We start from the raw sequence: 12,272 nt of genomic DNA, 5'->3' as shown, positions 1-12,272 counted from the left end.
CCCTGCTTTTCCCATTTCTCTCTATTCCAACCCCATAAACCACAATTTCCTATTCCCAGTCCCTCAACATTGTAATAAGTGACATGCCGGAGCCACGAGGTTACACACTCCAGTAATGTGAAATACATGGCATCATGTCAACTGATGTGAGCGTGTGAACTTGTGTTAATTGCAGTGATAATGTGAACACTGCTCAGTTTGACTCTACCTATCGCTGAGGAGAATACTGGAGCACAAAGGGTGATGTACTGTAGAGACGTTACATTGAGGGAAATGTAAAGACTCTCTGTCTCCTCCCACCCCCCATGCCTGTCTTCTGCCTTGTCAAACCTGGTAATCCTGACACATGCTAGGCAGCCTAATAACATCCCGCAACTCAAATGGACAGAGGAAATGAGACATTGTGAGAAACGCAGATCACTAATCCCCTGCAAGACAGCAGGATGGGCTGATTGTGCAGCGCTGGAAGACGCCGCCAAACGCTGTCAACACCATTTTGCGGTGAGCGTTTCGACTGGATGAGGGAGAAGGAAGTGGCAGAATGTACCCGAGATGATGAAGACTGACTGGAGGGGAGCGGAAGGAGAGAGAAATTCTGAGATCGGGGGGGATGAATTCAATGTTGGAATTAATGACTGAGCAGAGAGAGGTGAATAGGGAGAATGGACGAGAGGGGAGATGCTGACGGACAGAAAAAGGGAGAGGAGAGAAGGAGGCGGGTAGGAGACAAAGGGTGGCAGGGAAGGAGAGAGGAGAGAGGAGGAAATGCAGACGGGCATGTTTCTATGGGCGCACAGGAAAGATTCGGGGGTGAGGGAATCTTGCATCATCGCGGCGGGCCAATGAAAAGGCTTGGTTCAAATGTTCAAAGGGAGTGTCCTAGCAACAGCGGAGTAAATACCATAGCAGCCACCATTCCATCTCAGACCGGAAAAAAAACCTTTACACATACACACACACACACCCACCCACACACACACATACACACACACACATACATACATACACATTGATTAACACAATCGTGAACTAGAGCACAAACATGTTAGCTGTTTCAGCGATCCTTGTTGTTTATTCATACATGTTAATAGGTTATATCTACATAATTAGATTCATTACCATTCAGCTGTATGGAATCATCTTAACGTCATAAATATCATAATTAGAATCAAACAAATATTTTTCTCTCCCGAGCATTTTGTCAGATGACCAATATATATATAGCAAATTATAATGTAAGTTTGAGTTTACTCTGTACACTGTATGATGTGTAGGAATGTATGAATATATGTATATACAGTATACATTTGTGCTACAAAATATAGATATATTAAATATATTGATATTGATATTTAAATAATATTTCAATGTGTGCACCAACAAATGCAAATATGTCTATACACTACGTGCACAAGTCAATATATTGGGTGTACATATATGCATATAAAAGTATAAAGTATAGCTATGTGGAATTTTGATGTGTGTGTCATGAAAGTCAACATGGCAGTAAATCATCGGTTAATCTACTCGTATGGATTAAGACCAGAGTCAGTAGATTACAGGAGGGATAGACGGGGACCACGTCTTTCAATTACACACCTCTCCCGTCAGTTTTTCCCTCCCTCCCACCTGCCCAATGCACTCAAAGTACCTCATCATGCTTTCACTTTCCACCTTTCTTTTTTATCCCTCTCTCCATCCACAGCATGCCTCTCGTTCTCTCTTTCACGGCACGCACAAAGACGGCCTGCAGAGTCACACGGCAGCCTGGTGAGTTCTGCCGTCCCCTCTCCCTCCAGTAATCTCTAGACCCGCTTTTTTCTTCCCATTTGAAATAACTCCTGAAAAGCCTTACCCCTCGTTCATTCATCCCTCCATTCAGTTTTCTCCTCCCTCCCTCCTTGCTTCCCTCCTCCTTGTTTTCCACTCCAGTCGCATGCACCCACCCTTTATGATCAGCAGTCTAATCTGGGGCTATTGTTTTTATCAGGCTGTTTGCAGAGACGAGCTCGCAAGAACACACACACACACACATATACAAACACCCACACACACACACACGCACACACACACACACACACACATCTTGAACACCTCCCTCGCTGTATAGAATCAAGCACCTTTTCTACTGACGCTAACCATTCCTGATGCAATGCAAGTCTGTTAAGGGAACTGAGAAGGCAGGGAGGCATGCTTGACATGCAATTCACCCACATAGTCCATAGAACACTCCAGTGCATCAATATGATATATGATGCATGTGCTGTGATGGTTCTAGGTCACATGTGTCCTGTGACCAAACTGTCATCCATCACTGAAAATACAATATAAACATACATGCTGAGGTGTGTGTGCGGGTGTGTGTGGGTGTTTGTATGTGTGTGTGTGTATATGACTGTGGCAGTGACTATGGCAGTGGCCATACTGCTCTGGCTAAGCACTGCAGTGAAAAAAGAACAAGTCCTAGTTGACCAGCCCTACGGGGTTTTGATGTGGTCAGGCCAAATTCAATGCCCCCTACCCTGATACGTCCAGGATCCTGAGCCAGGCTGTATTACACCACATCTAGCCCACCTACCCGAAGGCAATGGCAGCATCCCACAGCTGAAATCACCCACCAGCCTCCATCTAAAGTCTAACCCACATCCATCTTCCATCCTCTCCTCCTCCTCAGCCTCCGTCTCCAACTCGCAGCTTCTCTCTCTAGATGCAGGGTGGGACTATCCGGACCGTTCTTACTATCAGTGCTAAACAGATGAAGCGATGGTGAATGATACAAAAAAAGAAGAAGAAGAAGAAGAGGAGAGTGTTGGCTCAGCTTACCGGCTGGGCGTGCAGGAGGGGAGGATGCTGCCTCTGACTCGGCTCTTCCTTCCTTCTCTCCGGAGCGAGGTGAAGCAGAGATGGATGCAGGGAACAAAAGAGGAGGACAAAGGGCAGAGAAGCGGAGACAAAATGCAGACGCTGGGAACTGGTGGCTAGTGGGGGAATGAGAGACAGAGGATGTAAAATAAAAGAGGAAATAAGAGTCCCGGGGTCGCTTTTCTTTCTCTTCCTCTGCGAGGATCCTTTATTCTTGTGAGCCAGAGGGCTGTGGATTCACCTAAACACTGAGCACACGCACTGCCTCACGCCACGCAGCCCTCCCTCTCTCTCTCCCTCTGCACTAAAGACAGCAGCTGTTGGTCTATGAGAAATAGAACGTTCTATCCCCCTCCCTCTCCCCTTCTCCTCCCACCTCGCTTGCTCACAAAGACCCCCACCACACACACACACACACATTCGCCATGTCCTCACAACACCCCCTCCCCCTTTGACTGACATCTCCCACTAGCCTGCTGTTAATAAGAGGAGGGGGCGCACTATGCTGTGTGTGTGTGTATGTGTACGTGTGTGTGTGTTTGTGTATGTGTGTGTGTGTGTTTGAGAGAGAGAGAGACTTGTATTGTGTTTGACATTGTTTCAGCAGCAGTGACTTTTTCTGTCCACACAGTGTGAAAGTGAATCATGGTGAGTAAGGATGTGCAGCAGGGTATTTTTGCAAACTGTGTGGGTGACTGCTGAGCATCGTTTGCCGCTGCGCTGCGTTGAGAAGCAAATTCACAGCATTTGTTGTGAGCATGTTTATATTTATTATGGGTCTGAAATGCACAGAGAGCCTATCATCGTAAGTGAGCGGAAATTAATGAGATGCGGCGCTCAATGTTTTTTTCCTTCTCTCTGTAACAGGTGGAAGGACTCTTGAATGTGTGTGTGTGTGTGTGTGTGTGTGTGTATGTGTGTCAGCCCTTTCCCTCCCTGTTCTTATCCAGTAAGGTTTTGGGATGCAGAAAAACTCCCATCAGGCACCCTCACTTCAGGGTCATCAGCACAGACAAAAGGGCATGGTTAAATGAACCATGGCTTAATTGACATTCTCGATATATTTGTGTGTGTCTGTGTGTGTGTGTGTGTTCATGTGTGTGTGTGTGTGTGCACATGTACTGTACCAGTCTTGTAACAGACAAGTAGCTGTGCGAGCCAGCCCCACCGCGGGACTATGTCGTGTATTGGGGCCAAATTAAGTGTCGAGTATAGGGGTTAGCGTGACCCGGTGCCCTTTTGAACAAACAGTTAATGAAGTGGAACACTTTGTGAGTAAACAGGAACTGGAACCTCAATTCATCAGATATAGAAAAACAGATGAAGAAACTCTGCAGGCATTTTACAGAAAATTGTGTCTACGGTTATGACGAAAAGGACACTAGAACAAAAAGTGCATTTCCTCTCTGACATATTTTCTTGTGTCAGGTGATAGTATTGTACAGCTACGGTGCCTTCCTCTCTGTCGTGATCATCATGTTATACGAGTAAAAAACATCTTCAAAACACATTAATGTGAGAAAAGGACAAAAATAAAGAGGTGTAATATATTTCATCCACATACTGAGCATGGTAGCCTCCAGGCTCACATTCATATAAAGTGTGAGTGAAGGAAAGAACTCTGAGTTTGACATGTACCAGGATACCGCTGTGTCATCGTACACTAAACAAAGAGGCCATGTTGCAGTAGTTGTTTCTGACCCTTAGGCTGGAGACTGAGCACCACGAGGATAGAGCAAAGGTTAAAACACAAAGGTTAGCCAAATCAGTGTGTAGTTGACAAGAGAGCGCTCCAGCTTTCATATTTAACATATCTACCGAAACACATGCTGAGACAAGTGTGTGCCTCCAGACTGAGGAGAGGAGCGGAGGAGGAGCTCCGTCAGAGAGATTCTCATGAGTCACTGAAGCTCATTAAGTGGGAGGATATTATAAAGCTGGTGTGAGACTCATTGTAATGATGCGCGCTTCAATCTGTTATCATGTTGCTGCCCAAATGTGAAATGAGCTTCCCCCAGCAGTCAGGTAAACAGATGTTTTAATGCAGATAGAAAATGCCAAACATCGACTCTCGAAACCAATGTTCGCCCACATTGATAAGTTATACAATTGGTTTAATATATTCAGTGGAGGATCTAAGATTTTTCTTGGCTCCGTAAAGAGGGGCCACAATTTACACAGAGAGGCCATGTATATGTCCAACATCCATGTACAATTCCTGATTCAGCAAGGTAAGGATTTAAGTCATTCCTTGTTTACTTGTAGCTCTATAGCTTTGAGCAAAGCCACACAATATTGAATATAGCCAATCAGACTTCTACCGGGGACAGTGCCCCCACTGACCCTGCCACTGAATGTATTTGTCTTATTTGACGTCACTCTTAAAAGGTTATCCTTACTTTTGAGGCTTCAGAGAGAAACAACATGTTGAAGTAACTGATGGTCTAGGAGCCCTGTGTTTTAACCAATCAGCTTAGACACACACATGGCCGCGTGACCTCCACTCTAGATCTCTTGCCAACATCAGTGTCGGCTTTCTAATTTCCTCATTTCAAAACGACTCCAGCGTGGACTGAGATCATTTGTCAACTCAGTGCGTCGCAGTCTGGAAGGCTTTCAAACAACAAAATACTCCAGGGTTTCACTGTTCAAGCCAGCAGCGCCGCCCCTGATGAGCCAAACACACACCGGACCAGATGTTGTCTTTGGAACAACGGGGGGTGGGTGCGACTGGTGGTGATGAAGGGGTGGGTTTGAATGTTGTCTGTGAATAAACACGATCTTTGATGTGAGGCGTCATACTGAGCCCTCCTGACCAACTCGACTCCGGCTAAGAGATAAATTGTTCACATCCCACCAAACCGTGAAATTCAATTCTGTATGCCATTGAGAGTAGACTCACACCACTGTCTTTCTTTTGTGTGTGTGTTTGTGTGTGTGTTTGTGTGTGTGTTGGTGTGTGTGTTGGTGTGTGTGTGTGTGTGTGTGTGTGTGTGTGCGTGTGTGTGTGTGTGTGTGTGTGTGCGTGTGTATGTGAGTGTGTCGGTCAGATTAAACAGCAGATACCGCAGACCCTGGCTGAGACACATGATCATCACCTGATCTGTGGTGCGTGGCTCTGAAACATGGCAGCTGTGCAGTGGAGGACACTGAAATGAGGAACATGGTTCGATTTGCCATTTGCATAAGCTTCTGGTTAAAGTTTGCCTCTGGAGAAGCCCACTGTGTACAGTCACACAGTACATACATATCAAATAATGATTGCTAAGTCCTTCATTAACTGCTTGATTGCACAGAAATATCTGTTATTCAATCTGAAACTATACTGTATTTTAAATTCCCAGCAATTCCAGTCTGATCTCCTCTATTTCCTATAGAGGTTGGAAAAGAGGACAAGCTTAATTTGTAAGACCCAGCCTACAACATGCAAAACAGGGGGCAAGATATGGAGGCCCCCATTTTTATAACTGAAATATTTATATCTGAGCATTATTGGCAAGGAGAATAAGGTAGAGCACCTTCGATTATTTATACAGTGTCTATTATTTTTTTTAGGTCAATTGTCCCATCTCGCTTGCCATTGCATCGGTGGCTGCCTTTGGTGTGTGAGCCCACCGTTGGCCCAAGGCCTCCTTTATGAATTATGAGGGGAAGTAAAGTGCACTGGTACCATTACTGCGAAATGCTGTGAAAGAGCAACTTGGAGAGAGAAAATCTGAGCTGAGAACACTTATTTCTGAAAGATATTAAACAAAAAAAAGGCACTAGTCTCACTTGAATTCATTTGATGTTCATTCTTCACTTGTGATGGTACAAATGTGGAAATCTGAATTCATTATACATGTTGTTAACATTCCCGAACTAGAGTGGCCCTCAGTGGAGCAATTACCTTAAAGGCCCAACAGTTCCCTGAAAATTGATCAAGCTGCACCAAATGATATTCACACTAACATAGATATCAGTCTCCTAAATATATTTATTTTATCAAGATCTATGTATTATGCCCTGGGAAATTTGGGAAAATGTCAGAAAATCTCACAATGTTTAACAAAGAACCTGGATTCCGGATCAGAGGCTACATGTAAATCACATGTTCTATCTTGTCTCCAAGAAAGTCCCCAATTAACCTGACCCCAATCTGCATGTCTTTGTAGGCAGACGCTGGAGGAAGATGTCCAGGTCCAAGGTTTAAATGAAGACTTTGATATTAGACATTTCTGTGATGTATCTGTCGGCTCGGTTCAGCGGTAATCAGCGCTTTCTTGCTGTCGCCTCACAGCAAGAAGGTTACTGGTTTGAATCCCAGTTTCGGGCCAGGATCTTTCTGCTTTAAGTTTGCATGATCTCCCTGTGTCTGTTTCTCTGGTTTCTCTGGATTGGTTGTCTCTGTTTGTTGGCCCGCGAATCTCAAGAGTAAAAGCGGTATAGATATGTTTTTTTATGTATAGTTTTTTCCTGATTTACTTATGTAACCTAGATTACTTCAACCTTGTACACTATCTTTTGTACACATTTATTAAAATATAAACCATGATATGTGTTTTTCATTGCTGATTATTGTTGTGATTAATCCCATGTGTTGGTTAACGTGGACTAGGTTTTTAAGGTGGCTAATCTGTATTTATCGGAGGTCTCTGATCTTATCTGAGGAGAGACCCTTGTTCTCTAAATGTCACATCAGCAAAAAAAAAAGATGTTGTCGATCTGTCGTGCACTTACTGCATGTGCATGTTGTCTAGGTTCACCCAATCAAAAGGTGTCATACCCCTTTCATCGGAACATCTGAGGCCTGGACCAGTCACGTTGCACTACAGACTTCCGCACTGAGCCACCCACGCTCCCCCCCTACATGGCTCTCAGCAGCTAAATGCTTCTATATCGATGAGCATGTGGGCAGCCGGTGAGCTGGCACCAAGCAGACTCACAGAGTCGGGATTGGGAAGAGGGAGAGCTGTGCATGTAATCACTGTGCAACAACTTGGGATGTAAGTGTTGCTGGAATAGGGACATTACCTCGAGCTGACATACAGCGCACACAGCATCCCCCCCGTCACAGATACATTCACCTGCCTCTCTCCTCACATGCCTCCCTCTCCAGTCTCCAGCCTCTCCTCCTCCTCCCGTGTGCCTATTTCTGTCATCTTATTTGGAGTCATTTACAGAAGTGGGGAGAGCTTGACACCCAATTTCCCCACCACCCCCATCCCTACCATCCACTCTCCGTGCCCCTGCAACACCCCCGCCGAGCTCGCACGGTTAGTACAGTCTGCCTGTGCTCTCTCCTTATAAGGGCAAAATACATTGACAGAAGCAGGGGGGGGGGGGGGGGGGGGGTGTATCAGCCCAGGCAGACAGGTAGAGGGACAGTCGCTGGAACCGGAGGAGAGGGAGAGAGAGAGATGATGATGTAGCGACAGAGGAGTAGAGATTTGGAAACACTGAACAGGGAGGAGGAAGGAGGAGGGATGACGATGGAGAGGGAGAAGGAGAGAGGGTGATGGGGATGGTGTGATAAGAAGTGAAGCTTTTGGGGCTTTTAAAAGCAAATACCAACAGGCCAGTGGCACACATGTTTTAATCATTTGTTTTTCTCCTTTGATTTTGTGTCTTCACAGGATTAATAACCCACAAATAAACACCCATATTAACGATATGCAAATGCTTAATACAACACTAATACCTGGTTAACACCTGCCTGGTTTATCTGCAGTGAATCATTTAAAGTCAATGCCTTTCATTAAATGAAACTGAATTTGCTTTATTACTGTTCAAGTGTGTGGTTAGACTGATTTACTGAACTGGGGTTATTTTTCATACATTGCATGTCGACTATATCCGAGGTCTGTTAAATAACACATCGTCTGACCCAAGGTCAAAATCTTTCAAAATAAAAGCTCTGTAATTCGGCTTTATATAGACCACTACAGCAACACAAATTGCTGTTGATGTTTTACTTTGAAGACAACTTGCTAAAGAGGAAATGAAGGCACACTGCCCCATTCTCGACTGACTGATACAGAGCACTGGTCGCTTCTTTATTTATATTTTATTAGTATTGAATGTATTATGTCCAATTTGCACCAATTCAGCAATGCACTTCTTCAGTCACATTACTATACAGTACATATACCAACGGTGAAGCAGATTAGATGAACGGTTCTCAAGATATCTGTTCCACAGACAGACAGACTTGTATTAGATAACAGATTCATATTGAGACTTTGGCTGCAGAACTTTCAATCTACATCTTCCTAAATGCATAGTACCTATATTATATCTTTGAACTTTGAAATTCTTCTAGGGAGAAGATATTCATCATCCCTGAAGGTCATGTCAGCAGATCACAGAACATAACACAGGAAAATGTATTGGGATGTGGCTGCAGCGCTCGGAAGCTCTCTGCATCAACCCTAATGCCTCAGACTGTGGCATCATTTAATCATCAACATCCTTTCCTCCTGCGATTATGAGGACTTCATGTGGCCTAACTGTTATCATGTTCATATAAACACAATCCACTGTGCTTGTGTGGGGTCTGATCACATGTCATTTCACAATCAATTCAGGTTAACTGCTGCTGAGCTCACAGCCAGTAAAATATTGATCAGTTATGCAAAATGTAAACAAATAAAAAGCTTCATACGTGTTGAAATCAGAAATGGACGATTCCTCATCGATCCAGCTTCTATTAAAAATCCGAATTATTGGACGATTGAAGGACTTGTGAAAGACATAAAGTGGTCAGCTCAATCCTCATATTGCCCAAGCTCCAAAAACACTTGATACTGCACTTCCTGTCATGCAACTCCTTAATATCCTGATAATCCTTAATATATTTCAATAGATTTCTCCCTGCTCTGTTGATGACTATTCTTTCCATAATGAAATTGTTAGGAACATCTGCCTATTCATCTTATTTAAAGTACTGATGTTGCTTATAAGACCAACACAGTGTTATGGATAAACAAATGATCAAAACACTCCTCTGTACTTTTTGGATAATCTCTGTCCTAGAGAGCTAACTGATTATATGAGCTAGCTAAGCAGACAATCAGTTTAAACAGATAGGGACAGAGTGTATTGACAATTAACTCCTGCAACAACTGCAGATCATATGCTACATCTCTTAAGTTTGTCTTTAAATGCGTGTCAAATAAAACATGTCTCCATAATGAATATCATTACATTTTCAAGTGAAGGTGTGTTTAAAGGTTGGGTTAAGGTTAAGTTTAGATTAAGGTTAGGATAAAAAGGTTAGGTAAATAGAAACCAGTAAATCAATGTAATGTCCTTTGAAGTCATGGGGACATGTGTGTGTGTGTGTGTGTGTGTGTGTGTGTGTGTGTGTGTTGGTTCAGCTGGAGCACTTCTCAGCGTCACACCTCCTGTTCTGCCTGCCAGTGCGGGGCAGGTGCTAATTGGGCCTGATTCTTCTGAATGGGGCCGTCTGCCATGAATGGAGGCAAATGTGATCCATGTGTGTTTGTTTTGCATGAGCCCGGTACATCTGCGTCAGCAATGCCACAGAGCGCACAAACACGCCTCCTGACTGTGTACTGGTATCTGTTGCAGCTAAGTCAAATAGACCCCTCGTTTCGCTACAGATGGAGGGATGACAACCCATCGGGAATAAATGCAGGATGAGAGTGAAAGATGCAAATCCATTTAGTCACAGGTCCCTGAGTGGAGTAAAAAGCAGACACAGAAGGGAATTAAAGCCAAATAACACCCGGCTGCTAAGTGTGTCAGCATCTACGAGAGTAGGCAGGCAGGGAGTTAGTTAATGACACACAGTGTGTGTGTGTGTTTTGGTTTCAGCATATTATCAGTATGAAACATCTGCTCTTGTTAATCTCTACCAACCTGTAGGCAATAGTTCATTTAATGTGAGTAACTCCCCCGAGGGGCAAAAACTGAATCCCAGTCTAAAGCCCACGACTGATCTCAGAAGAGGAAATAGACGGATCAGATGAATAAATAGGATGTTGTTTCAGAGGCAGTTTGGAGTTTAGCCGTCGCTCACCATCTCAGGTTACATCAGTGAACCATCTCCTCCTGCTTCTCCATCAGGTCTCCCAGTGTGTATTCCCTTTGAAGGGTTTAGGGGGTGAAAACCATCAGCAGAGAGATGATGTTTGAAAGCTCTCACTGGTTATGTAAAGCAGCTCCTCAGGACTTATCTAGGTCGGCAGGTATCTCATCGCCCCACATCCGATGAAAAACAATCACTAAAACCGAAAGATATAAAAAACTAATTGATTCCAGGCATCCACTCTACGGAGCTCAGGAAGTACGACAGTATAGCAAAGAGCCGGTGTGAAAGTATGAAAAAACAATGGGGAATCAACCTTGATTCTCAGTGTCTCTGGGGCGAGACTCCCCAGACCATGGACCACATCCTCCAAGTGGTCCCATTTGCTGTGACAAAGACCTGAAGGAGCCAAACAACACTGCCCTAGAATGGATCTGACGGTGATGACGACTGGCTATGCAAAGAGGATGTGATATAACCCGAGAGTGTGAGAGAATTTTGGACCATTCTCACACATTACATCTGCTCACCATGAGGAGAATAGAGCTCCTTCCACACATACTCCCTTCCCTCTCCGAGCAGTGCCCAAGGTCAGGCTACAGATAAAGGGCCAACCAGCAGCCCATTGTAGTGTCTACGTGGAAGGACTTTCTTACCAAATTCAGATGCTGAGACAGAGAGACACGAAACTCTGACTCTTCTGCCTATTACACCAGTGGCAAGACGTAAGAACTCAACGTGATTTAGGAATGCATATTTACACCTTGCTATCCAATAGGATGCAAACACCTACATGTAACATACTGAGTGACAATGACAAATCAAGCCTTTCATGGGTGCAATGTTGGAATGGGTGACGCAAGTAGAGGGAGATATATGGGGATGCTGTGTGAGACATTTTCAGGCTTGGGGGTCACAATCGCTTATGTTACTCTGTTAGCGTTGGTATATCGTTAAACCTTTCGGTCTCCTTGATGCATCAAGTCTACATTAGACCTCCTGCATAGGACATCAGCTGCTGCCTGAGTTCTCCCTTTACCAACTTCCAGAAAACTTCCATCACAGAGAGTAAAGCTGGAGCTTGTGGGCTGAGGAAGTTGAAGGACAGGCTGGATTGAGGTCACAGATTTACGAGTGGAGGTTTGCTGTCGGGATGACACATGCATGTATGTGTACACAGAGTAGACCTTTACTGTAAGAGCAGCAGTACTAGCACCATACACTCACCTCACATTACTTTTATGCAATGCAGAGTTTCCCATCCTGGTGGTCAGGACCCTCCCTACTGACACCTGAGAGGTTGTGAAATGATTAACAGAAAAGTAAGGCAATCAGCTTTCTGCTACATAAATAGGGTTTTTGTGTTTTTTCCTAAATT

General features: G+C 44.3%; 2 protein-coding genes across 2 annotated transcripts in view; both read right to left on the bottom strand.

The window, feature by feature from the left end:
- Positions 1 to 3,172, bottom strand: part of fam49al (family with sequence similarity 49 member A, like) — a 34,405-nt gene extending 31,233 nt beyond the window's left edge. The window contains exon 1 of the mRNA XM_053446183.1: positions 2,824 to 3,172. The gene's annotated coding sequence lies outside the window, so the exon portion shown is untranslated. The remainder of the gene's footprint in view (positions 1 to 2,823) is intronic.
- The window catches only part of yars1 (tyrosyl-tRNA synthetase 1), a 160,576-nt gene that overhangs the window by 129,317 nt on the left and 18,987 nt on the right, over positions 1 to 12,272 (bottom strand). The window lies entirely within an intron of this gene.

Source organism: Pleuronectes platessa, chromosome 18, assembly GCF_947347685.1.
Source record: "Pleuronectes platessa chromosome 18, fPlePla1.1, whole genome shotgun sequence".
NCBI classification, from domain to species: domain Eukaryota; kingdom Metazoa; phylum Chordata; class Actinopteri; order Pleuronectiformes; family Pleuronectidae; genus Pleuronectes; species Pleuronectes platessa.
This window is presented reverse-complemented; position numbering and strand designations above follow the sequence as displayed.